This window comes from Bos grunniens, chromosome 20 (genome assembly GCF_055505025.1).
Source record: "Bos grunniens cultivar Pamir isolate PY7600 chromosome 20, Bosgru_T2T1.0, whole genome shotgun sequence".
Lineage (NCBI taxonomy): Eukaryota > Metazoa > Chordata > Mammalia > Artiodactyla > Bovidae > Bos > Bos grunniens.
The window spans coordinates 58,717,419-58,743,726 of NC_141184.1; the positions used below are offsets into that span (position 1 = coordinate 58,717,419).

The 26,308-nt window shown below is 40.4% G+C and overlaps 1 long non-coding RNA gene across 1 annotated transcript in view; it reads left to right on the forward strand.

Moving 5' to 3' along the window:
• LOC147350462 (uncharacterized) overlaps window positions 1–20,666 on the forward strand; it is a 36,220-nt gene extending 15,554 nt beyond the window's left edge. The window contains exon 2 of the long non-coding RNA XR_015148927.1: window positions 19,094–20,666. This is a non-coding gene — a long non-coding RNA (uncharacterized LOC147350462). The remainder of the gene's footprint in view (window positions 1–19,093) is intronic.
• Window positions 20,667–26,308: the final 5,642 nt, after the last annotated feature.

Genomic DNA, 26,308 nt, shown 5'->3' on the forward strand with positions numbered 1-26,308 from the left:
GCTGAAATGCTTTGATATCTCCAGGAAAGTGCCATTCTCAAAAATCTACACCTAATATGGTGAGAAGGATGGGAGATGATTTAGAGGACAAAAGAACAATTGAATGTCTATTGGAAAAGTCTTTTGTGTGACTAGTCTTACTCTGGAAACTGTATTGTATTTACCTAAGTTATAAAAAGTAGCTGTTGGCACGCATTTCTAGAAAACTTTGGAAACACCAAATTACAGCAGCAAGAACTACCACACCAGTAGACTGAATAGTCTACCAGTCAAGTGTGCTGGTAAACATCAAGCTACATATGGGGTCTGTGGCAGCAAAGGGTCTGGAGCAACCTGGGGAGGAAGGAGATGAAAGGCTCTGGGCACTAAGTGCTTTCTGGGAAGAAGTCATGGCTCTTCACAGGAGCTTAGAAAGCCAGAAGCAGCTGTCAGCTTGGGCCGAATGGGAAGTGCATGATATATGCTCAGTCTGAGCCTCTTTCATTATTATGTTTCGTCTTGGTGGATGCTGAGTCTTTAAACCTAATGGAAGGAAGTCTTGTAAAAATAAATCTCAGTGTTTTAAGAGTAATTATAAGCGTTATCCATACCAATGGTGGTTATTCATTCATGTAGTATTTTGAGGACTTTAAGAGATAGAGAAAACACCCCTGATTTTGCAAGCTGATTCATTTTTTTCCTGTTCTCCTCCTTGCTATTTTGAATAAGAGGCACTGAGCCAGAAGTTAGATAATGTGAGCAGCATTAGGCATAGTTTGTATACAGACAGCTGGAAAATATCAGTAATCAAATTAAAACATGACTTATGTCAATACTCAGTAAGAGATGAACCCGTGGGAGACATCTCTGTTCCCTTCTAAATGAACCTTTTGACCTTCTGCCCCTTTTCCATTCCTCCCAGATTGTTCTTTACCACCTATCTTTACCTGTTAATATTACATGATATTATTACAGCACAAAACACAAGCCTTGAAGGGGCCAGACATGATTTCTACCTCTGATCTCTGTAGACTTTATTTCAGTGCAAGGTGTTTGACACTTATCTTTCAATGGCTTGCAGTAGAGTTAGCACGACATGTCCTGATTTGACCGCAAAGTCCAGATTAACCTCTTTCCTAGCATCCTTTCTTATGTAGCATTTGCCTCGGATTTTGGGGTTTTGTCCTAAACAAAGTCTTATTATTAACAATGACGTTGCAATAACCAGGATGGACTGGATGGACCGCCATTGTGCAGTTCTTTCTTCTGCCAACGTTGCATCTAGGAGTGTGCGAGGAACATGTGCACTGAACAAAGTTCTCACTTTAACATGTAAATTAAAGATGATCAGCAGTAACCTGTCTCTTTTCCTGACCTTTTAAAGATACAGTGTCAGTAATATTTCCATCTCAAGGACAGCGAGCAGGACACTCACTGATAAAACAAGTGCTGGAAACAGAAGTGGTAAAGGACAGCTTGCTCGTGCCAGCCTACAGTGGTGGGCGAAGTGACTGACTCAGCCACTCCACCTGGAAGTGGTAAAGGACAGCTTGCTCATGCCAGCCCACAGTGGTGGGCGAAGTGACTGACTCTGCCGCTCCAGCTGGATACTGATCATCTAGTCAGTTGTGCCAGGACCTCTAGGAGCATGAAGCAAGGTCTCCAGGCCACTTGGCGTGAGGATCAGTGGGAAACTGGGGAAATTATAGGTTGTACCATGGAATATGTCCAGTAAACAGAGGCTGAACAATTCTGCCATAGTGCATACAGAGAAGACTGTTGAAATGCTTTTGTTGCAACAGCTCTCTCGTTTATCATATGGTGCAAACCAACACTGATTTACTTTATTGCTTGGCAGCACTTTTTATTTTACAAAAAAAATTCCTGTTGTCAGCATGAGCTTTATTATTATGGATGAGATTAAATCCACATAGCATAAAATTCACCATTTCAACCAGTATAAAGTGTTTAATTCAGTGGTTTTTAGTATGTTCACAGTGTTGTACAATCATAACCACTGTCAAATTCTAGAACATTTCCAGAATCCCCCCGCCCCAGTCCGTACCTGTTTGCAGCCACTCCTAACTTCCCTCTCCTTCTCTTCTGGCAATTGTCAGTCTGCTTGGTTGTCTCTCCAGGGTTTTGCCTATTCTGGATATTTTAAATAGATAAGTCACAGAATATGAAGGCTTTTGTATCTGGATTCTTTTACTTAGGTTCATCCACATTGTAATGTATATCAGTACTTCATTCCTTTTTAGTTTTGAATTATATTCTGTTGTGTAAATAAATATACTACATTTTGTTTTCCATTCATTTAATGGACATTTGTGGTGTTTCCAGTTTTTGGCTACTATGAATAATGTAGCTATGAATATCTGTGGACATAAGTTTTCCATTTTCTTGGATTATATACCTGAGACTGGAATTGTTGGATCATACGGTAATTTTTTGAAAGACTACCAAACTGTTTTCCAAAGTAGCTATATCATTTTACATTCCCACCAGGGAAGTATGAGAGTTCCAACTTCTCTGCTTCCTAACCAATACTCGTGACTATCTGTTATTTGATGAGAGCCCATCCTGGTGGATGTGAGTTGGTATCTTATTCTGGCTTTGATTTACATTTACCTAGTGGTGGATGACGGAGAAGGCGATGGCACCCCACTCCAGCACTCTTGCCTGGAAAATCCCATGGACGGAGGAGCCTGGTAGGCAGCAGTCCATGGGGTCGCAAAGAGTCTGACATGACTGAGCGACTTCCCTTTCACTTTTCACTTTCCTGCATTGGAGAAGGAAATGGCAACCCACTCCAGTGTTCTTGCCTGGAGAGTCCCAGGGGCGGTGGAGCCTGGTGGGCTGCCATCTATGGGGTCTTACAGAGTCAGACACGACTGAAGCGACTTAGCAGCAGCAGCAGCAGTGATGGATGATGTTGAACATCTTCTTGTGTATAGTGGCCATTTACAAATCTTCTTTGGAGAAATGTGTATTCAAATTCCTTGTACATTTTTCAGTTGTGTGGTTTGTCTTTTTATTATTGAGTTGTAAGTGTTTATTATATGTCTGGATACTAGCCCAGCGAGAGATACATGATTTACAAATATTTTCTGCCATTGTGTCGGCTGTCTTTGCACTCTCTTGGTAGTGTCCTTTGATGTACAAAGGCTTTTAATTTGGATGATGTCTAATCCCATGGATGGAGGAGCTTGGTGAGCTACAGTCCACGGGTCGCAAAGAGTTGGACACGACTGAGCGACTTCACTTTAATTTTATCCATTTTCTTTTGCTGTTTGTGACTTTGGAGTCTTATTTAAGAAACCACTGCCTGTTTTAAGGTTGTGAAGACTTAACCTTATATTTCCTTCTAAGCATTTTCAGTTTTACATTTAGACCTTTTTATCCAGTTTGACTTCATTTTTATATATGGTATATGGTAAGGATCCATCTTCATTCTTTTGCGCGTGGCTATCCAACTGTCTCAGCACTATTTGTTGAAAATATTCTTTCCCAGTGAATGGCCTTGGCATCCTTTTTGAAAATCAGTTGACCATAGTTATATGAGTTTATTGCTGGACTCTTAGTTGTATCCATTGCTCTCTATATCTGTCCTTGTGCCAGGGCCACACTATTTTGATTGCTGTAGCTTTGTAGTAAATTTTGAAATCAGAAAGCGTATGTCCTCCAACTTTGTTCTCTTTTCATGATTGTTTTAGCTGTTCAAGTTTCCTGAGTAGCCTGGTTTAGTGCTCAGCTAATGACTGAATAGGAAATGCCTAGAACCATTACAGAGGGATTTTATGTGTGTATTGGGACATGCCTTCAACACTCAGACAGGAGCCTGACAACCCTGCCCTAACCTTCACTTTCTGCTTCTTCAGAGTCTCAAAGTCAGCCCGAGGTTGAGGTGTAGGGCCTTCTCAGGTCTTTTATGAGCATGAAGACAGCTAACTATAAGCTTGAGCTTTAGCATGTGTGTCTAAGTTTCCCGCTCTGCAACTCTCTTCCCAAGCTTTTTGCTTCATCTGCTGTTTGCTCCAAATGTTTATTTCACTGGGTAGCAGGGACTAAAACATTTGCTTATAAATGTTTTCAGCAAAAAGTCTTTGCCCCTATTATCAGCTTTAGCACTCTTAAATGAGAGTTTCTGTCAGTTGAGGTAAGACAAACCTTTTAAAAACAGTAATTTTGTTGAAGTATAATTGATGAACAATTTTGTGTTAACTTCTACTCTACAGCAAAGTGATTCAGTTATACATATGTATATATATACACACGTCTTTTTCATATTCTTTTCCATTATGGTTTATCACATAATAACCATGTGTGATACAGTGGGAGCCTGTTGTTTACCCATTCTATATGTAATAGTTTGCATCTGCTAATCCCAAGCTCCCAGTTCATCTGTCCTCCTGCCCCTTGGCAACCACAAATCCAATCTCTATGTCTGTGAATCTGTTTCTGGTTTGTAGATAAGCTCATTTCTGTCATAGTTTAGATTCCACATATAAGTGATATCATGATATTTATCTTTCTTTTTCTGACTTACTTCATTTACTATGATAATCTCCAGGCCCATCCATATTGCTGCAAAGGGATGTTTCCTTCTTTTTTATGGCTAAGTAGTATTCCATTGTGTATATATACCACATCTTCTTTATCCATTCATTTGTCAATGGACTATTACATCATTTCCATGTCTTGGCTATTGTAAATAGTGCTTCAGTGAACATTGGGGTATATGTATCTTCTTGAACTATTTTCTCCAGATGTATGCCCAGGAGTGGGATTGATGGATCATAAGGCAACTCTATTTGTAGTTTTTCTGAGGAAACTCCATGTGGTGTTCCATAGTGGCTGCACCACTTTACATTCCCACAAACAGTGTAGGAAGATTCCTTTTTCTCCACATTCTCTTTAGCATTTGTTATTTGTGAACTTTTTAATGACCATTCTGATTGGTGTGAGGTGGTATCTCATTATGGCTTTGATTTGCATTTCTCTAATAATTAGCTGTGTTGAACATCTTTTCATGTTTCTGTTGGCCATGTGTATAAAAGACAGCCTTTTGAGAAGCTCCTCCAGAAAGCCAGACAGAACAACCAAGAACAGTTTGCAAAGGTCATCTGTTTTCTCTCCTCTACCAGTAGCAGGAATGCAGGCTGCTATTTTCAAGGCTACTGTTGAGCTGGGGGACTGGAATAAATTAAATTAAGATGCCACAGAGCTCACTGCTCTTACTGAGATTCAGTCATCTTTCTTGAATAAGTTCTCCCTGGGTTGCTGCACGCTTTTAGTTAGTTTCCAAAGTTCAAAAAGTTGTTGATTATTTTTTTTAAATCAGTTTTTTTATTGCTCTTATGTAGGGGCAAGATTTCAGCATTCCTTATCCCCCTATTTTAAAAAGTTAAGAACTGAATTTTAACTTCTCAAGAAAGTCAATGGTAAGTATGAAATCTGAGCAAAGTCACTTCCATTTTACATTCACCATTGAGTCAGCAGTGATAGCTCTGACCACTGAAAACAGGGGGTAGAAATTTGCTGAAGAACTATCCTCATTTACTTGAGAAGTTGGTATTTATTCTAAGAATACCATGTTTAAGATAATTTAACAAGTACAGCTGCAGAAAGTGTGTTTAGGCATCACTCTGTGAAATCACTTTTTCTGAAGGTTGACTCTTGTTCCAAATTCATTTGTCTCATTTTTAATTCTAAATTCTCTTGTGCATGTACCAGAAAAAATGAAGTGAGAGATGTCAATATGTTGTCTCCATTAGTAAAGAAAGAATTTGTAAACAACTGATGCCTGTTTCATATCTGTGACATCAAATGCTTCAGACAGAAATCAGTTGGATTAATACCAATAATGATTCATTTTTAAAATCAAATCGATAGAGTCAGAGTATCTTTTGAAAGCTCATTGTATTAAACTTGAAATATTTGACATTATAGTGAATTTCACTGTGAATACAGTTCAAAAGTTTAACATTGAAAATAAAATAATTTGTTTTTGTAGTCATAATACAAACAAATTTTGGGAAGGCACAGAATCATAGTAATAACAGTGTTCTCACTAAATTAGGAAACTACAGAGCAGAAATATATTTGGAACTGGTTGTATGCATGTTTGATTCACAATTGTGTGTTCAAGCAAGCTGTAGTATCCTACCAATAAAAATAAAAATTGTAGTTGTTAAGATTTACAAATATTTTTGTATCTGCATAGAGTAACTGAAGCATAAAAATTTTGGTGACAAAGCTGATGCTGAATTCATAAAGTTATTTCATCCTAGCCACAATTGTTTTCTCCCCTCATTGTTCATTATCAAATGGAATTCAAAAACTTTTAAATCTTTGAAGAACCATAAATCCACCAAAGTGATCTACAATGGTATTATATTATTTTGTAAATGAGTTCTTTAAGTTTTGGTTGCATTTTATTCAGAAAACAGCATTTAAAGATCAACAGAGACTGCATATTTGGCAAGTTTTATCCTATAAAATTAGTTATAAAACAAAATTACTCTAGAATAGAGTAATAGAATAGAGTAATAGTAATAGAATAGAGGCAAAAAGGTAGTATGTGTGAAAATACAGTGTTCAAATATCTACACATTTCAATAAGAGCTCTTACACCTAGGTAAGAAGAATCTTTAGAAAACTAAAACAGATAAAATGGAGAGAAAATTATTGTCGAAAATATGCGATAATTCTTAGGAATGAAGGATTAGCATCTCCATACATAAAGACTACATCAAATTTGCTGCCCAAAGAATAATAATAATTTTTAGAAATCCACATGAGTGCACATTAAAGAGGGAAAAAAAGCTGGTGTCAAATGACAAAGCTAAAACAATTTAGTCACATGTTTGATATCTTTAGGGCTTCCAAGGTGGTGCAGTGGTAAAGAATCCGCCTGCCAGTGCAGGAGCCGTGGGTTCAATCAGCTGGGTAGTTTCCCTGGAGTAGGAAATGGCAACCCACTCCAGTATTCCTGCTTGGAAAATTCTGCAGAGGAGTCTGGTGGGCTACAGTCCATGGGTCATGAAGAGTCAAACACAACTGAGCTACTGACACACACACACAGACACACACACAGAGTCCATGGGGTCATGAAGAGTCAAACACAACTGAGCTACTAACACACACACACACACACACACACAGGAAGCAGAGCATGATTGACCAGGAAGTCAGAGATTTCCTTCTAAGCCAGCAGGTCTTATTTTCTAGGATAAGATGAGCCGGCTGAGGTGGAGGACTCTGATTGGCATTTGGTTTTCTTGTCAGGCATTTCCTGTAAGTGCAGGATGTCTTATGTTTAGATTTGTGACTTGGGCCAGACCACTGTGGAGTCCTCCGTTTTGTGGTTTCTGACATGCAAGTTCACTTTATCTCAGGTCAAACACTACACACCAGGAATCAGAATGACAGCAGGCTTCTTGCTGGCACCACAGAAAGCTTGAAGACAATGGAACAAGGCCTTCAAAATCTGAGTAAAAGTGACTTCTTAACCCAGTCAAATGATCCATCATGTGTGAGGGTTGAATAATGACATTTTCGGATACTTACATTCTTTCCAAGCACTGTCTCAAGAAACAACTGGAACATGTTCTCTAGCAAAACAAGACAGAAGATCTAGACAGGAAAGGACAAGAGTCCAGTTAACAGGTCCCAGAGGGCCTTGAAAAAAGAAGCCCCAAGAAAACTGACCTGGCAGCCTGGGGTCTTGGGGGCAGGTTCCCTGAGGCCTTGGTACAGATGTACCCTATTCCTTTGTGAAAGACTATCCCTTTAAATGGACAGCAATTTGCACTTGAAAAGGATTTCTTAAATTTGTGATGATTTCACTGCAGCATTCTTTTTATTATGAGCTTGGGCTTCCCTGGTAGCTCAGCTGGTAAAGAATTTGTCTGCAATGTGGGAGACCTCAGTTCGATTCCTGGGTCAGGAAGATCCGCTGGAGAAGGGATAGGCCACCCATTCCATTATTCTTGGGCTTCCCAAGTGGCTCAGCTGGTAAAGAATCCACCTGCAATATGGGAGAATTCGCCTGGGTTTGATACCTGGGTTGGGAAGATCCCCTGGAGAAGGGATAGACTAACCACTCCAGTATTCTGGCCTGGAGAATTCCATGGACTGTATAGTCCATGGGGTCACAAAGAGCTGGACATGACTAAGCGACTTTCACTTCACTTGTGCATTCTTTCCCTATTTGTTTACAGACCATTAAGTGATGCATAAAGAGAGGTATCACTGGAATCCTAAATTTCCTCTCCTGTGAGAGAGAGAGAATCCTGTGTCTTTGAACCTTAAATATACTTCACTGTCCCTTCTCTGCTGTATGCTTATGTTCTGGCAGAAGACCAAGTTCCATAAGGCTCGCTGGTTTCCTTGCGGCTCTCTGGGTATGAGTCCTTCCAAGGTTGATTCACGTGGAGTACTCATGATGGACCCCTGCACGGAGGCATGAGTGAGCCACTTAATTCAGAAATAGGATGGCTGTCCTGCTTCCACACATCATTGGGAGGTCTGGTTAGGCCTGAAGGTGAACAACCTCCTTAACAAGAATGTAGAACGTTTGCTGAAAGGAAAAAATTATAGAATAAAACATTAGGCCTCTCCTTTCAGAGAAGGGAACCTAGCATAGTGCTGTGTCCCATAGAAATTTCTGTTATGGTGGAAATATTCTGGGTCATCTAATCACTTAGCTGTGGCTATTAAGTACTTGATAGTGAATGAGACCAAGGAACTGGAATTTTCATTTCATTTAGCTTTAGTTCACTTAAATTTATATTTAAAGAGCCATTCTTGCTAGTGGCTACCATATTGGACAATGCAGGTCTAGAAAGAAGTTGTCAGTGTTTCTGGTTCAGTAAGTTATGTTTATAACTTCTTAGGGTTTTCTGAACCCATTATTTCCTCTCCTTTAGAGACAAATTATAACCTAGAACTCCAAGGGTTAGATGAATTATTTCAGGGAGAAGGGAAAGAGGGAAAGTAGAGGCTTCAGTTCAGTTGCTCAGTCGTGTCCGACTATTTGCGACCCCATGAATCGCAGCACGCCAGGCCTCCCTGTCCAGCACCAACTCCCAGAGTTCACTCAGACTCACATCCATCGAGTCAGTGATGCCATCCAGCCATCTCATCCTCTGTCGTCCCCTTCTCCTCCTGCCCCCAATCCTTCCCAGCATCAGAGTCTTTTCCAATGAGTCAACTCTTCACATGAGGTGGCCAAAGTACTGGAGTTTCAGCTTTAGCATCATTCCTTCCAAAGAAATCCCAGGGCTGATCTCCTTCAGAATGGACTGGTTGGATCTCCTTGCAGTCCAAGGGACTCTCAAGAGTCATCTCCAACACCACAGTTCAAAAGCATCAATTCTTCAGCGCTCAGCCTTCTTCACAGTCCAACTCTCACATCCATACATGACCACAGGAAAAACCATAGCCTTGACTAGACAGACCTTTGTTGGCAAAGTAATGTCTCTGCTTTTTAATATGCTATCTAGGTTGGTCATAATTTTTCTTCCAAGGAGTAAGCGTCTTTTAATTTCATGGCTGCAGTCACCATCTGCAGTGATTTTGGAGCCCCCCAAAATAGTCTGACACTGTTTCCATTGTTTCCCCATCTATTTCCCATGAAGTGATGGGACCGAATGCCATGATCTTTGTTTTCTGAATGCTGAGCTTTAAGCCAACTTTTTCACTCTCCACTTTCACCTTCATCAAGAGGCTTTTTAGTTCCTCTTCACTTTCTGCCTTAAGGGTGAAGGGATGGAGCCAAAGCAAAAACAATACCCAGTTGTGGATGTGACTGGTGATAGAAGCAAGGTTCGATGCTGTAAAGAGCAATATTGCACAGGAACCTGGAATGTCAGGTCCATGAATCAAGGCAAATTGCAAGTGGTCAAACAGGAGATGGCAATAGTGAATGTCGACATTCTAGGAATCAGCGAACTAAAATGGACTGGAATGGGTGAATTTAACTCAGATGACCATTATATCTACTACTGTGGGCAGGAATCCCTCAGAAGAAATGGAGTAGCCATCATGGTCAACAAAAGAGTTCGAAATGCAGTACTTGGATGCAATCTCAAAAACAACAGAATGATCTCTGTTAGTTTCCAAGACAAACCATTCAATATCACAGTAATCCAAGTCTATGCCCCAACCAGTAACGCTGAAGAAGCTGAAGTTGAACGGTTCTATGAAGACCTACAAGACCTTTTAGAACTAACACCCAAAAAAGATGTCCTTTTCATTATAGGGGACTGGAATGCAAAAGTACGAAGTCAAGAAACACCTGGAGTACCCGGCAAATTTGGCCTTGGAATACGGAATGAAGCAGGGCAAAGACTAATAGAGTTTTGCCAAGAGAATGCACTGGTCATTGCAAACACCCTCTTCCAACAGCACAAGAGAAGACTCTACACATGGACATCACCAGATGGTCAACACCGAAATCAGATTGATTATATTTCTTGCAGCCAAAGATGGAGAAGCTCTATACAGTCAAAAAAAACAAGACCAGGAGCTGACTGGCTCAGATCATGAATTCCTTATTGCCAAATTCAGACTTAAATTGAAGAAAGTAGGGAAAACCACTAGACCATTCAAGTAGAGGCTTAGGGAATGAAATAACCTCAAGGGAAGACTGTGGGAACAGCTAAAAATAAGAAAAGCAGAAGTATTGATATTGACTAGTTTTGGTAGAAGATGGAGGGCAGGAGGAAGGAAGGGAGTTTAGAAAGCTTGTCAAGGATGAATGACTGGGTCTGGGCACTTAGCCGGTGTGTTGCTAGGGGAGCCCAGCCTGGGAGACACACTGCAAATAGCGTGAACTCACTTCATTCATTTTTCAAAATTAACTGTGCATTTCTTTTAAATAATATCTTTCAATTTAAATACTTAAAATTATCATGAATAAATAAAACGTGTTTCACTTTGGTTAGGATAATCAAGGCAGAGATTATTTTAAAAATTAATAGATGAAGTCTAATGTGAACATTTACTAACAATTTGAACACTAGAAAGTGCACAATGGCACATGTGTGCACATACACTGCAAATCTCATCTTACATCTTTTCTATAAATGATCTAGGTACTTCCCTAATTGATCGACTGAAGAAACATGAGCAGAGATCCAAAGGAATTTCCTGTCCCTGCTCTAGAATGCATGATTTCCTTCCCTCAACTTGGCAGTAGGGCCCTGACCTACATTATAGAACTTGCACATGTCTCTCTTTAATGCACACACACACACATGTACTCCTTAATTTTTCATAAACCTGTGGATAAATGAATAGATAACCAGTCTTCTGAGGCTTTACTGTCTCTCAGAAGAAATATCAAGTTTCTCCAGTCCATATTTGGCCAAATGTCTTCTGTCTTCAGGGAAGTATCAACATTTGCTTCAAACTATTGTGGATCTGGAGGACCAGAAAAATACTCTTTGGAAAGTAATAAGTAATACAAAATTTAAATAACTTAGATTTGATTCAGAACACTCTTACCAGGGTACATTGCCTCAGGAAAAATATTGACTATCATAGGGAACTGTGTGAAGGTGCTGTATAAAGTTTGATGGAAAAAAATACCAACTCAATGCTATTTATTTACAACAAACACAAATAGCTATAGCAGTACTCAAAGTAATATGCTCTAATATATTTAGGACTTTAAATTGGATCTGAAAGCCTTCTTTCAAAAGTAAAAAATCTGTTCAACAAGTCTTTATTTCAAGATCTCAAAAGATTGGCACTTACGCAAATTTCAGCAGATTAGTCAGGGAAAAAAAAATCATTCAGGAAAAGAAAAACAGACATTTTGGATAAAATGTTCTTCAGAGGGGCTAGAAGTGCTATCATCTTTTCTTTTCTAGCTCTTTCAGTTCTCGTACCAGAAATTTCCAAGTGTCTAGGAATGCGAATGGTCATATACGTTTGTCGGTCAGTTATGTTAATTGGGTCTGTGCTCTATGCCAAAGGGGAACTGACGGCATGGGGGAGATTCAAAAGAATTGCAAGATCAGATTTTCCTCTCTGCATGTGAGAAACTGCATGTGAAAAGCATATTCATAGACTAATATATAGTGAGAGCATATGAATAGTGGAAAATCTCTAGGTACATAATTAATGAAGGCTCATTGAGTACAGGAATTAAGAGAATTAGGTCAAGTTAATCAGGAAAAGTTCTTAGGAAGTGATTTTGAAGCCAGATTTGAAAGGTGAGAGAGAGTTTAATGGAGTGGTATGAGAAAATATCTCCCTTTTTGCCTGACCATCTCCCTTTGAGGATGGTTATAATTTGGGGCTTGTCTTGTCATTGTTGCTCTGGTTAATGGTATGAATGAAGCCAGGCCTCGTGACACTGCAGATGCTGTTGTGCTAAGCTACAGAACAGGCAGAGGATGGGGTACTATTCTGTGATCCCTCTCTTTGAGTGCCAGGTTTCAAGCCAACTTCAGATCAAATGAGGGTACAGATCCTTCTTAAGAAAACAAGAGGCAATTGAGGACAGGAACGCATGCTGTGCTTTTTGAAACAAAAGAGTAGCTTAAGAGCAGAGGCACCTTGGAGTCACAGGGAAAGGAAGGAGCGCCCTTGGAGGAGAGTGGTCCTCTATGGACCCCTGGGGGCGGTTGATGAAGGCTTGATAGGGATCTAGGTGTTTCCTAGAGGTTTGGTGGAAGGGTGTAGCTGAATATCTGCTTCTATTCAGATAAGATGGTCACTTCTGTCAAGGATGAGGAAGGGGTGGAGACGGGCAGGGGGTGCGTGGAAAAGTGATGAGTTCAGGCAGTTGGGACATGGTGGGCAAAAGCTATGATTGAGCAGAGTGAGGATGCAGTAGGAACGAAGTGATTTATTTATTTTTTTAAATTTATTTTTTTTTATTTGGTTGTGCTGGGTCTCACAGAGTCGGACAAGACTGAAGCGACTTAGCAGCAGCAGCTGGGTCTCAGCTGTGACAGATGGGGTCTTAGACCTTTGTTGTAGCATGTGGCATCTTCAGCTGCTGCATGCAGGATCTAGTTCCCTGCCCAGGGATTGAACCTGGACCCTCTGCATTGGGAGCACAGAGTCACAGCCAGTGGACTTCCAGGGAAGTTTCCCAGTGATATATTCTGCTGAGGGAATGTGTGAAGATGTTACAGAGTTTTAAGCAACATTGACTCAGGCCCTGAAAACTGAGTTGTTGATTTTCAGGTAGAAAAGCAGGGAGGGCACTTCGGATAGTGGGAGAAGCTGGGCAGAAAGCATGACAGGGCAATGTGTCCAAAGAGGCTGCATCTGCACTAAGGAGGAAAGTCCCCTTCCTTTATCAGGGGGGATGGGGGAAATAGGGAGAGGAGGAAATTTTGGTCACCAGGCTTGTTAAAGCCAAGCAATGTAATGACTCCATCTTCTAGTTCAGTGTGCCATTGGCAAAGTCCAGACAATAGCAGACTCTACCCATCCAACCGCCTGAAGTCTTCAACAAATAAATTATAAGGAAAAGAGAAGAATTTGGGTGGGGGGAGGTTTAAGGAGGCTTAAAGTACATCTTTATCACTTGAGTGAAAAACTACACAGGAGCATAAGAAAGGCAGCAATAAAAATCAGAGTGGTAACTACTTCAGGAGGAAGGGAAGAGCTTACGATGGGGGCATATGATGGGGCAATATTCTATTTATTGACCTGAATTGTAGTTATAAAAGTGTTTGCCCTAATCATTTTCTTAAGCTGTACATTTGTTTGGTGAAATTGTCTGAGTTTCTGAAGGAAGGTTTTAAAAATAAAGGAACGGGTGACACTTTTCCAAGAGTGAACTGACTTTCATGCAGAGCTGGGTATTACGTGTAGAAGAGATCTTGCCAACATCCACCCCGGCACCATCCTCAGCGAGGTGAGCTGAAGTGTTGATGACAGGGAAGCCCAAACACGCTGACCATGGCAAAAATCAGCTTGGTGTCACCCTGGCTGTTCAGAGCTTGGGAGCTGAAGGCACAGTGTACTCTAATTTGTGAACCACCAGCTTCCACAACTCACCTTTCACAAAGCAGCAGCTTATATTAAAAAAAAAAACCAATGAATACAACACCCATGACCACAGGTTCCCCTGGCCAGAAGGTCTCAGGTCTTTGCATTCTACTTTGCATGGGTAGGGGCTTCCCTGGTAGTTCAGCTGGTAAAGAATCAACCTGCAACACAGGAGACCCTGGTTTGATTCTTGGGTCACAAAGATTCGGTGGAGAAGGGACAGACTACCCACTCCAGTATTCTTAGGCTTCCGTGGTGTCTCAGTTGGTAAAAGAATCTGCCTGCAATGCGGGAGACCTGGGTTCAAACCCTGGGTTGAGAAGATCCAGTGGAAGAATTATCCTTTTAGAGAAGGAAATGGCAACCCACTCCGTACTCTTGCCTGAGAAATCCCACGGACAGAGGGGCCTGGTGGGCTACAGTCCATGGGATCACAAGAGTTGGATACGACTGAGCGGCTAACCCACCACCACTTGCTTGTGTAGCTTAAATTTAGATTGCTTGGCTTAAAGTATATTAATCAACTCTTCAGTCTGCATTTTAAGATGAGGGTCAATGTGGTTCAAGGGCAGAAAAAAAAAATGCATGAAAACTCCATGCCTTTCTCTCTTATCAATAATCTCTGCATTGTGCAGGTTGGGTGTTGAGTTTCAGATCACATCCCCTAGTTCCTCAGTTTCGCGTGTTTGTTTTGGAGTAAGGAGTTAAACATCTCAAACTGTGGATTCCAGCACTGAGCATACACGAGTACAGGCAGACTTTAAGCTGGAATTAATAAAGCAATAAGGAATACGGCTAAACAAATATGTTCCCAATCCCCTTTGTCTTCTTCAAACAGCTAATGCAGATGTCTCTGTCCTTATTCGCCAAGCACTTGGCTTCTCCGCCTGCCCTTCCCCTAGCACCGGTGGAAGCTGCATTTCTTGAACAACACTTTCCATGAAAAAGGCTGTCAGACTCTCTTAAATATAAACAAGGGAAAGTGACTAGGGACTATTTTTGTATGTGATGCTTTTGGGTACTGGTCCCTGTAGTAATTCTGGCTTGCTCATTGTAATGAGTGAGGTTTGGACCTTGCTGTCCTCATATGTATATTAACTCTTCACACAAAGGCAGGGAGGATATGGTGTGAATAACAAATAGAGGATCAGATGCTCAGGTCAACAGGGCTTTTACAAATGAACACTGTTCAATGTCCTAGCCAAGGTCAACTGAAACTGGAATGCTACTTGGCAGAGGGAGAAGAGACTGAGAAAGTGCTTTCACAGTTTGAAGGCAATTAACTATCAAGAGTTAACCAGCAAGTGTTAGCTATATTTATAAAAGAAAGTTCACTTTTGAATAGTTTTCATGGTGATCTCTTGCATGGAATTTGTGGAAGAGTAAAGTCTCAGCTTTCTACTATCCTTTTGGAATGGGTCATTCTACGTAGCCGAGCACTCTTTATAGCCAGAAATTTAATGAGGGTCAGAGAAGGTTGTGAGCACACATTTGGGGAGAACTGCAGCAGCCAGGGACAGTCTGGGAGCTGGGCTTGTAGGGGGTGGGTGGAGCAGATGAACTCTGTCTCCTCTCTACAGGCTGAGGACACAGTTATCAGCCAAGAACAGAGATGAACCTAAGGGGGGAATGGAAGTAGCTGAACGGTGCTTGACATAGATGACTTCCAACCTGGCAACAACTCTCCGAGGTGGATACAAAGGAGGAAAAATAGGGAGTTAGGTAACTTGCTTGAGCTAGTGAATGGGGCAGGTATGTCTGAGTACAGATCCCTTACACTGAGATGTCTCTGGAAAGAAAGAGATGAAGATTGACTACTTTTTTTCTGTCTGCTCAGCATCTTTGGCCTCTGGAAATGGTCTGTCAGTCATGTAGCCTTCCCTTTCCCATGGCGTGGATGATGAGAGGGAGTAGCAGGGTTTGGGCTGGCCAATCAGATTGCTCAATATCCCTGGGCTTAGTGAATTGTGTGGGAGTGAAGGGCAATGGCACCCCACTCCAGTACTCTTGCCTGGAAAATCCCATGGGCGGAGGAGCCTGGTAAGCTGCAGTCTATGAGGTTGCAAAGAGTTGGACACGACTGAGTGACTTCACTTTCACTTTTCACTTTCATGCATTGGAGAAGGAAATGGCAACCCCCTCCAGTGTTCTTGCCTGGAGAATCCCAGGGACGGGGGAGCCTGGTGGGCTGCCGTCTAGGGGACACGACTGAAGTGACTTAGCAGCAGCAGCATATGAACCAAGGGGGCCAGGGCATTTTCATAGATGATATAGATGCTGGCAAGAGGGGTTCTCTTTCTTCTTGCTGGGACTGGAAGCCAAAAGATGGTATAAACCTGGAGCTAATTGGGACATGTTTCCTGCCATTTGGAGTCTGTTTGAGGCTGAAGTCATTATCATGTATAATTTGAGGACGCTTTAACATGAGGGAAACATCCTTTTTTGTTTTCTTGAGCTATTTTGATTTGGATCTGTACTACTGACTGTGTATTTTGATTAATATAATACCAGCTGCCCACATTTATCCTGGTGGTAAAGCTGATAGTGCCTCTGGGAAGTGTTCAGCTGCTAATCAAAAACGAATGTGATATTTTGAAAGATAAGAACTTCTGTTTCTAATAAGGATGGCCTAACACTGGTTATTCAAGTTTTCTTAACAGGAAACCAATTATTATCTTGTATGTGAGTCAAAAATGGCAACTTCCTTTAGGTTGGTCTAAGTTCCATAATAACTTATTCTGACATATAATTAGGGTGTTCTGTCTGGGAAATGCCTAAACTTTGTAAAAAGGTTGAGCTGAGTTAAAGGAAAATAATTAAAATATGATCAGTGTAGAGCAACACTGAATCGGATTTTTCAGAGTCTGAGAAAAAGGGAAAATGAAGACGCTTTAGATCTTAAACCGCAGGCCCAAACAGCATACTTCTTTCTGATAAATTATAAGAATGTCACTGTCTGAAATTACTCATTGAAGATAGGTACCAACAGACATCTGGGAAAATCATCTCAGCAGCAGCCCACCTAGGAAATGATCCGTTAGGGCTACAGCTAAGACTTGGGTATTTCTGAATTTCGGAAAGAGGGTTTAGGTGATGACCTTACAAGAAAGCCATCGACTTAAGCACAACTACTGTAGTCAATAGATATGCTATAATCTTCCAAACGGGAAGGTATAAAGACAAGTCTTAACAATTCAATACAGAATATTTCGAAAAGAAGGTTGTTGAGTACTAATCCAGACTTGTACCTGGAATGAAGATACTACCTAAGCCTGAAATCCCAGGTTCCCATGACTGGCTTAAAACACCTCTTTAGGCCTCCTCAGGATCCACTAAGCCGCTACTTCATGTTTCTTTGGCTTTATAAGATAATTGCGTTAACTGGTGTTTGAGGTGGTTCCACTTTCAGGGAAAGAGTTACTACTTCCCCTTTTTTTCTGAGACAATATTTCTGAAAGGATCCTTGAAAGTGCCTTCTAGCACTTCTTGTCTCGAAGATTGTCATTCCTATTGCACACAGGGATCAAACCCTCCTTCCAACCCTGACACAAAATTTTAATGTGACAGATGCATTCAGTCCCAGACACATTTGCAAAGCCCTATTATCTTCTGAGGGCTAACTGGCTTACTTCCCCAAGCTCTCGGCTCTATCTCTCCTAACCTCCCTCACAGCACGACATTGAACAACTCATTAGTACGTTAGCAAATACACATGCATTTATGTATACATGTAGTCTGTCTTAAATATGAAGATAAATGGCAACAAGATAGGCAAATCTTTGCCTTTTTAGAGTTTATATCCTCTGAATAACTTACATGCAAATACAGGTTGGCAGGGGGAAACCTCTCAACTAATTGTCCCAACCCATTCCATAAATATACTTCTCTGTATCCACATCCACCTTTTTCCACATCTTAGTGGAGAAGCTGTCCCATTACCTGTTCAAGACTAACCTTGATACCTGAGACATTTCCCATCCTTGACTCCTCATGGCATTTTCTTCTTTAATCAATTCGTTACTCATCAATCTTGGCCTTTTCCATTTTTGTTATCTAGTTTCCCTTTGCAGATAAATAAAAGCCAAATATAGGGTAATCAGATGGTGATTGTATGAAAGCAAATACACCTATACAAGTCACAGAATAGTAATGCATTTTTTTTCGCTTGTATATTATTAATCAGTTTCCTAGCATGCTTCTTGAACTGAAGAAAATTAAACTCTTGGCAAACAGTGATTCCACAAAGATACTACCAACTGGTGAAATATTTTTGAAATAATTAGCTTTTCCCATCTGTCTTAGTTCAGGCTGCTGTTACAAAATACCATAGACTGGATGGTTTAAGCAACACATACTTATTTCTCACAACTCTGGAGGCTAAAAGAGATGCCATAAGATTCAGGGTCTGGTGAAGGCCCTTTTCCTGGTTTGTGGATGGCTGCCTTTTTGTTATATTGTCACATGGTGGAGAGGGGAAGGACGTTAGATGGTACTCTGGTCTCTCCCTGTAAGGGCACTAATCCCATCATTAAGACTCCACCCTCATGACCTCAGTTCAGTTCAGCTCAGTCATGTCCATCTCTTTGCAACCCCATGAACTGCAGTATGCCAGGCTTCCCTGTCTCACCAACTACCAGAGCTTGCTCAACTCATATCCATCGAGTCAGTGATGTCAGCCAACCAGCCATCTCATCCTCTGTTGTCCCCTTTTCCTCCTGCCTTCAGTCTTTCCCAGTATCAGGGTCTTTTCCAATGAGTCAGGTGGCCAAAGTATTGGAGCTTCAGCTTTAGCATCAGTCCTTCCAAAGAATATTCAGTACTTGTGACCTCATCTAGACCTAATTACCATTGAGGGCTAAGTTTAAACAGATGACTTTAGGGAAGGAGGGGAACACAACATTCCATTCACAGCACCAGCTCCTGGTAATTCTGCCTAAATTTGCTTTGTACATATTAAGACTATATTGTTAGATGCCTATTCAGAAAAATTTTAAAACATTAAAACTTTTTCCTTTTATCAGAGCAGAATGATCTGTTTTATTTCTAATATTATTGTCTTAAAGTTTGTCTTTTGCCTTTTCATACTGTTCAGATGATACCACCCTTATGGCAGAAAGTGAAGAGGAACTAAAAAGCCTCTTGATGAAAGTGAAAGAGGAGAGTGAAAAAGTTGGCTTAAAGCTCAACATTCAGAAAACGAAGATCATGGCATCCGATCCCATCACTTCATGGGAATTTGATGGGGAAACAGTGTCAGACCTTATTTTTTTGGGCTCCAAAATCACTGCAGATGGTGACTCCAGCCATGAAATTAAAAGATGCTTACTCCTTGGAAGGAAAGTTATGACCAACCTAGATAGCATATTTAAAAGCAGAGACATTACTTTGCCAACAAAGGTTCGTCTAGTCAAGGCTATGGTTTTTCCAGTAGTCATGTATGGATGTGAGTTGGACTGTGAAGAAAGCTGAGCGCCGAAGAATTGATGCTTTTGAACTGTGGTGTTGGAGAAGACTCTTGAGAGTCCCTTGGACTGCAAGGAGATCCAACCAGTCCATTCTGAAGGAGATCAGCCCTGGGATTTCTTTGGAAGGAATGATGCTAAAGCTGAAACTCCGGTACTTTGGCCACCTCATGGGAAAAGTTGACTCATTGAAAAAGACTCTGATGCTGGGAAGGATTGGGGGCAGGAGGAGAAGGGGACAACGGAGGATGAGATGGCTGGATGGCATCACTGACTCGATGGATGTGAGTCTGAGTGAACTGTGGGAGTTGGTGATGGACAGGGAGGCCTGGCATGTTGCGATTCATGGGGTCGCAAAGAGTCGGACACGACTGAGCGACTGAACTGAACTGAAAGTTTGTCTGAAAATAGTATTGTCACAGATCTATTTTATTAGCATTTCCTTAATCTATTATTTCCATCTTTTAAACCTTTTGTGTTAAGTTCTAGGTGTGACTCTTATTCCTGATTTGATTTTGTTGTTATATTTAAAAAAATAACCTGAGAACTTGTCTTTTAAACCCACTTGATGCAGTTTCTTGTGTATCTGAATTGATTTCTGCCTATTATTTTGTTTTCCCATGAATCTTTCTTTCTTTTCCTTTTCCAACTCCTATTGGATTTAATCTTTTTTAAAATTAACTTTTAATTCTTTTATTGGTTTTGGAAGTTAAGCATTCCATTTTTTTTTTCTTTTTTTGGTTTCTTCCCTTAACTTGCACGACTTGACTTAAAATCTAAATTATTGTTGCCTAGTATTGTGGTTCTGTCTTATTTTTAAGATCTTAGACATCACTTATTATCATTAAAGCATGTTTAAATTACACACAGAAAATGAGTCTCTTCTCAGCATGGGGCTCAATTCCTTCCTTCTGGACTCAATTTCCTTCTTTCTGAAGTGTGTCTTCCACTAGGCCTTTCAGTGAGGGTATGTGACTCGTAAACTGTTTCAGAATTGGTTTCAAAGTGTCTTTATTTTGCCCTCATTCTTTAATGATAGTTTTTCATGGTATCTAATTATAGATTGACTACTATTTTCCCCAGTTCTGTGAAGATTTGATCCTTTTGTTTTGGATTTTATTTCTTGATGAGAAATGTGCTATCAGCTGGTCCTTTATAGATACTCTACTTTTTTTCTGGCTGTGGATAAAATTTTCTTCTTGATCCTTGTATTCAGGAACTTCATTACTGTGTGACTCAGTGTGCTTTATTTTTATTTATATCACTTTGGACATTGTATGCATCCTCATCCTAAAGGTCAAGCATTTAAAAATTCAGGAAAATTCTCTACTCTTTTATCAAATATTGAGTTTCATCTCTTATCTCTGGCCAAAGGTCAGTAAACTATGACCTGGGGCAAAAATCTTGCCATTGCTTGTTTTTATAAAATTTTATTGGAACACAGCCATGCCAATTTGTTTACATATTTGTCTATGACTGCTTTTGCATTACAACTTCAAAGTAGGGTAGTTGTAAAAGGAATTCTATGGCCCATGAAGCCTAAACAATTTATTGTTTGATTCTCCACTGGGGAAAAAAAAAATTGCCAATCTCTGCTCTGCACCTTCATTCTAGAACTATTAGACATAAGTGGATATCTTGAATTTATTATATTATATTAATAATAATCTCAAGTTGGAATAATTTTTTTTTTTGCTGCATTCTGGGTAATTTTATTTTTCTTAGTTTGGCAATTTTCTGCTTTATTTTGTATATCACTTCTACGTAAAAATTGGTTAGCCAGTCTGGCATATTTTTGAAACCAGAAATTTATCTAGCTTTTAATACATAATCCTAACTAAAACATTCATGACAGCTATCCAGAAGTGATCTAATCATCTTATGTATCAGGTTTCTGCAGATAAATAGAAATCAATTCAGAGAAAGAGAATATATGTAGAAAGAGATTTGTCTAAGGAATTGACTCACAGAATTATGGAGGTTGGCAAGTCCAGAATCTGCAGGGTGGGCCAGAAGTGGAGACTTCAGGAAGAGCCAGCGATGCAGTTCAAGTGCAAAGGCCATCTTCTGGAGAATTCACTCTTGTGCAGGCATCTTTTGCTCTATTCAGTCCTTTAACTCATTGGATGAGACCTACCCACATTACAGTTTGCAATTTGCCTTACTCAAAGTCCACCAGTTTAGAGTTAATCTCATCCAAAACCATCCCCACAGAATCAACCAGAATAATAATTGACAAAATACCTGGGCACTGTGGTCCACGCAAGGTGACAAATCTTAGCCATCACAAATCCACCCCCTGGCAACTTGGCGCCCACATTCATCTTAAACCATGCTTAATCTCTAAATAAAGGTAGTCATAAGGTCATTCTTATGCCTAACGTGATACAACTATCCTATATCCAATTGAAAATACACTAACTCTCCTCTCAGAAAAGGATGTTAAATCCTTGGTAATTTTTACTTTTCTCCTTGATATCCTTTAACTGAAATACTATAAAGTGAAGTAGCTCAGTTGTGTCTGACTCTTTGCCATTCCGTGGACTGTAGCCCACCAGGCTCCTCCATCCATGGGATTCTCTAGGCAAGAATATTGGAGAGAGTTGCCATTTCCTTCTCCAGGGGATCTTCCCAACCCAGGGATTGAACCCGGGTCTCCTGCATTGCAGCAGCTGCTGCTAAGTCGCTTCAGTCGTGTCCGACTCTGTGAGACCCCATAGACGGCAGCCCATCAGGCTCCCCCGTCCCTGGGATTCTCCAACCAAGAACACTGGAGTGGGTTGCCATTTCCTTCTCCAATGCACGAAAGTGAAAAGTAAAAGTGAAGTCGCTCAGTCGTGTCCAACTCTTCGCGACCCCATGGACTGTAGCCCACCAGGCTCCTCTGTCCATGTGATTTTCCAGGCAAGAGTGCTGGAGTGGGGTGCCATTGCCTTCTTCAGGGGATCATCCCCACCAGGTCTCCCACATTGCGGACAGACGCTTTAACCTCTGAGCAACCAGGGAAGTAGCTATGATGTGAAGTTAAAAATACTTAAATATTATGATATAAAGTAAATACAGTTTATATTATATGATAAGGGGGTAAGAGAGGGGGAAAAAACAAAGATATTTGCTATATATACATACACACACAAATATATTCATAAATATATTCATTGGAAGGACTGATGCTGAAGCTGAAACTCCAATACTTTGGCCACTGATGTGAAGAACTGACTCATTTGAAAAGACCCTGATGCTGGGAAAGATTGAAGGCAGGAGGATAAGGGGATGACAGAGGATGAGATGGTTGACTGGCATTACAGACTCGATGGACATGAGTTTGAGCAAGCTCTGGGAGTTGGTGATGGACAGGGAAGCCTTGCATGCTGCAGTCATGGGTTTGCAAAGAGTCAGACATGACTGAGTGACTGAACTGACTTATATTCAAAACAAAATAAAGAAGACATATTCATGACAATTACAGTCCTTGTTTCTGTGACTGGTGTTGTGGCTGTACCTGGTGTTAATAACTGTGTCTTCCAAAACTCATTCTGTATTTCTTTTGCTCTCAGCAAGCACCTCATCTGCTCATGGTTCTTAGTCTGGTGGGGTGACCCAAATCTTCATTCCTGAAGGATCTCAGTTACTAGTAGTCCTTTTTGGATTGGGTCGATATAGTTTTCCATCGATTGTAAGGACATGGTAATACTAAGAGATGTCCTAAGGGATCTCCTGCATTCCAGACACCCTTCCTTACCTCCACTGTGGCACAGCGTCCAATTTCTCCTAGGTAGTCAGCATCACTCACCCCAGCCAGCACAGGGACTCCCTTTCTAAACTGTTGATTTAGAGACATAAGGAGCCCAGAGTGACTGGGTGGCAGCCCTAACTTCTAGCTCAGTGGAATCACTATTGTGTCTCCTGGTAGAAGCATTCCTCTATTAGGAACCAAAAACTCTAGGGCATCAGATCATAAGGTTGCAGAGAGAGGAAGCAAATAATTTGCTATTCAGTCACTAGAGGGTAACAGAAGTGTCATTCTTGTTTCTACCCCTTGATCCCCTGACCCATAAATCCTGGCTGTAGGAGAGAAAGCACCATTTATTGGAGATGTGAAGCATAGACAGCCTCCTAGAGAACCTGTTCCAGTCCAAGATACTGCTGTCTAACTGGGGCTGTTACCGAGTCTTCAAAAGGCTGTCCCATTGTTTTATCAAGCCAGTTGCTTCAGGCTGGTGGGAACCATATTAAGACCAGTGAAGTCCATGAGTATGGGCCCATTGCTGTACTTTATCTGCTATGGAGTGATTTACCAGTACCATGACAGTAGATGAGTCCATGGATGGTAGTTTTTTTTTTTTTTTTTTTTAGTAAATTTTTTTTTTCTCTAATTTTATTTTATTTTTAAACTTTACATAATTGTATTAGTTTTGCCAAATATCAAAATGAATCCGCCACAGGTATACATGTGTTCCCCATCCCGAACCCTCCTCCCTCCTCCCTCCCCATACCATCCCTCTGGGCCATCCCAGTGCACCAGCCCCAAGCATCCAGCATCATGCATCGAACCTGGACTGGCAACTCGTTTCCTACATGATATTTTACATGTTTCATTGCCATTCTCCCAAATCTTCCCACCCTCTCCCTCTCCCACAGAGTCCATAAGACTGTTCTATACATCAGTGTCTCTTTTGCTGTCTCGTACACCGGGTTATTGTTACCATCTTTCTAAATTCCATATATATGCGTTAGTATACTGTATTTATGTTTTTCCTTCTGGCTTACTTCACTCTGTATAATAGGCTCCAGTTTCATCCACCTCATTAGAACTGATTCAAATGTATTCTTTTTAATGGCTGAGTAATACTCCATTGTGTATATGTACCACAGCTTTCTTATCCATTCATCTGCTGATGGACATCTAGGTTGCTTCCATGTCTTGGCTATTATAAACAGTGCTGCGATGAACATTGGGGTACACGTGTCTCTTTCCCTTCTGGTTTCCTCAGTGTGTATGCCCAGCAGTGGGGTTGCTGGATCATAAGGCAGTTCTATTTCCAGTTTTTTAAGGAATCTCCACACAGTTCTCCATAGTGGCTGTACTAGTTTGCATTCCCACCAACAGTGTAAAAGGGTTCCCTTTTCTCCACACCCTCTCCAGCATTTATTATTTGTAGACTTTTGGATCGCAGCCATTCTGACTGGTGTGAAATGGTACCTCATAGTGGTTTTGATTTGCATTTCTCTGATAATGAGTGATGTTGAGCATCTTTTCATGTGTTTGTTAGCCATCTGTATGTCTTTTTTGGAGAAATGTCTATTTAGTTCTTTGGCCCATTTTTTGATTGGGTCGTTTATTTTTCTGGAGTTGAGCTGTAGGAGTTGCTTGTATATTTTTGAGACTAGTTGTTTGTCGGTTGCTTCATTTGCTATTATTTTCTCCCATTCTGAAGGCTGTCTTTTCACCTTGCTAATAGTTTCCTTTGATGTGCAGAAGCTTTTAAGGTTAATTAGGTCCCATTTGTTTATTTTTGCTTTTATTTCCAATATTCTGGGAGGTGGGTCATAGAGGATCCTGCTGTGATGTATGTCGGAGAGTGTTTTGCCTATGTTCTCCTCTAGGAGTTTTATAGTTTCTGGTCTTACGTTGAGATCTTTAATCCATTTTGAGTTTATTTTTGTGTATGGTGTTAGAAAGTGGTCCAGTTTCATTCTTTTACAAGTGGCTGACCAGATTTCCCAGCACCACTTGTTAAAGAGATTGTCTTTAATCCATTGTATATTCTTGCCTCCTTTGTCGAAGATAAGGTGTCCATATGTGCGTGGATTTATCTCTGGGCTTTCTATTTTATTCCATTGATCAATATTTCTGTCTTTGTGCCAGTACCATACTGTCTTGATAACTGTGGCTTTGTAGTAGAGCCTGAAGTCAGGTAGGTTGATTCCTCCAGTTCCATTCTTCTTTCTCAAGATCGCTTTGGCTATTCGAGGTTTTTTGTATTTCCATACAAATTGTGAAATTATTTGTTCTAGCTCTGTGAAGAATACTGTTGGTAGCTTGATAGGGATTGCGTTGAATCTATAAATTGCTTTGGGTAGTATACTCATTTTCACTATATTGATTCTTCCAATCCATGAACATGGTATATTTCTCCATCTATTAGTGTCCTCTTTGATTTCTTTCACCAGTGTTTTATAGTTTTCTATATATAGGTCTTTAGTTTCTTTAGGTAGATATATTCCTAAGTATTTTATTCTTTCCGTTGCAATGGTGAATGGAATTGTTTCCTTAATTTCTCTTTCTGTTTTCTCATTATTAGTGTATAGGAATGCAAGGGATTTCTGTGTGTTGATTTTATATCCTGCAACTTTACTGTAGTCATTGATTATTTCTAGTAATTTTCTGGTGGATTCTTTAGGGTTTTCTATGTAGAGGATCATGTCATCTGCAAATAGTGAGAGTTTTACTTCTTCTTTTCCAATTTGGATTCCTTTTATTTCTTTTTCTGCTCTGATTGCTGTGGCCAAAACTTCCAAAACTATGTTGAATAGTAATGGTGAAAGTGGGCACCCTTGTCTTGTTCCTGACTTTAGAGGAAATGCTTTCAATTTTTCACCATTGAGGATAATGTTTGCTGTGGGTTTGTCATATATAGCTTTTATTATGTTGAGGTATGTTCCTTCTATTCCTGCTTTCTGGAGAGTTTTTATCATAAATGGATGTTGAATTTTGTCAAAGGCTTTCTCTGCATCTATTGAGATAATCATATGGTTTTTATTTTTCAATTTGTTAATGTGGTGTATTACATTGATTGATTTGCGGATATTGAAGAATCCTTGCATCCCTGGGATAAAGCCCA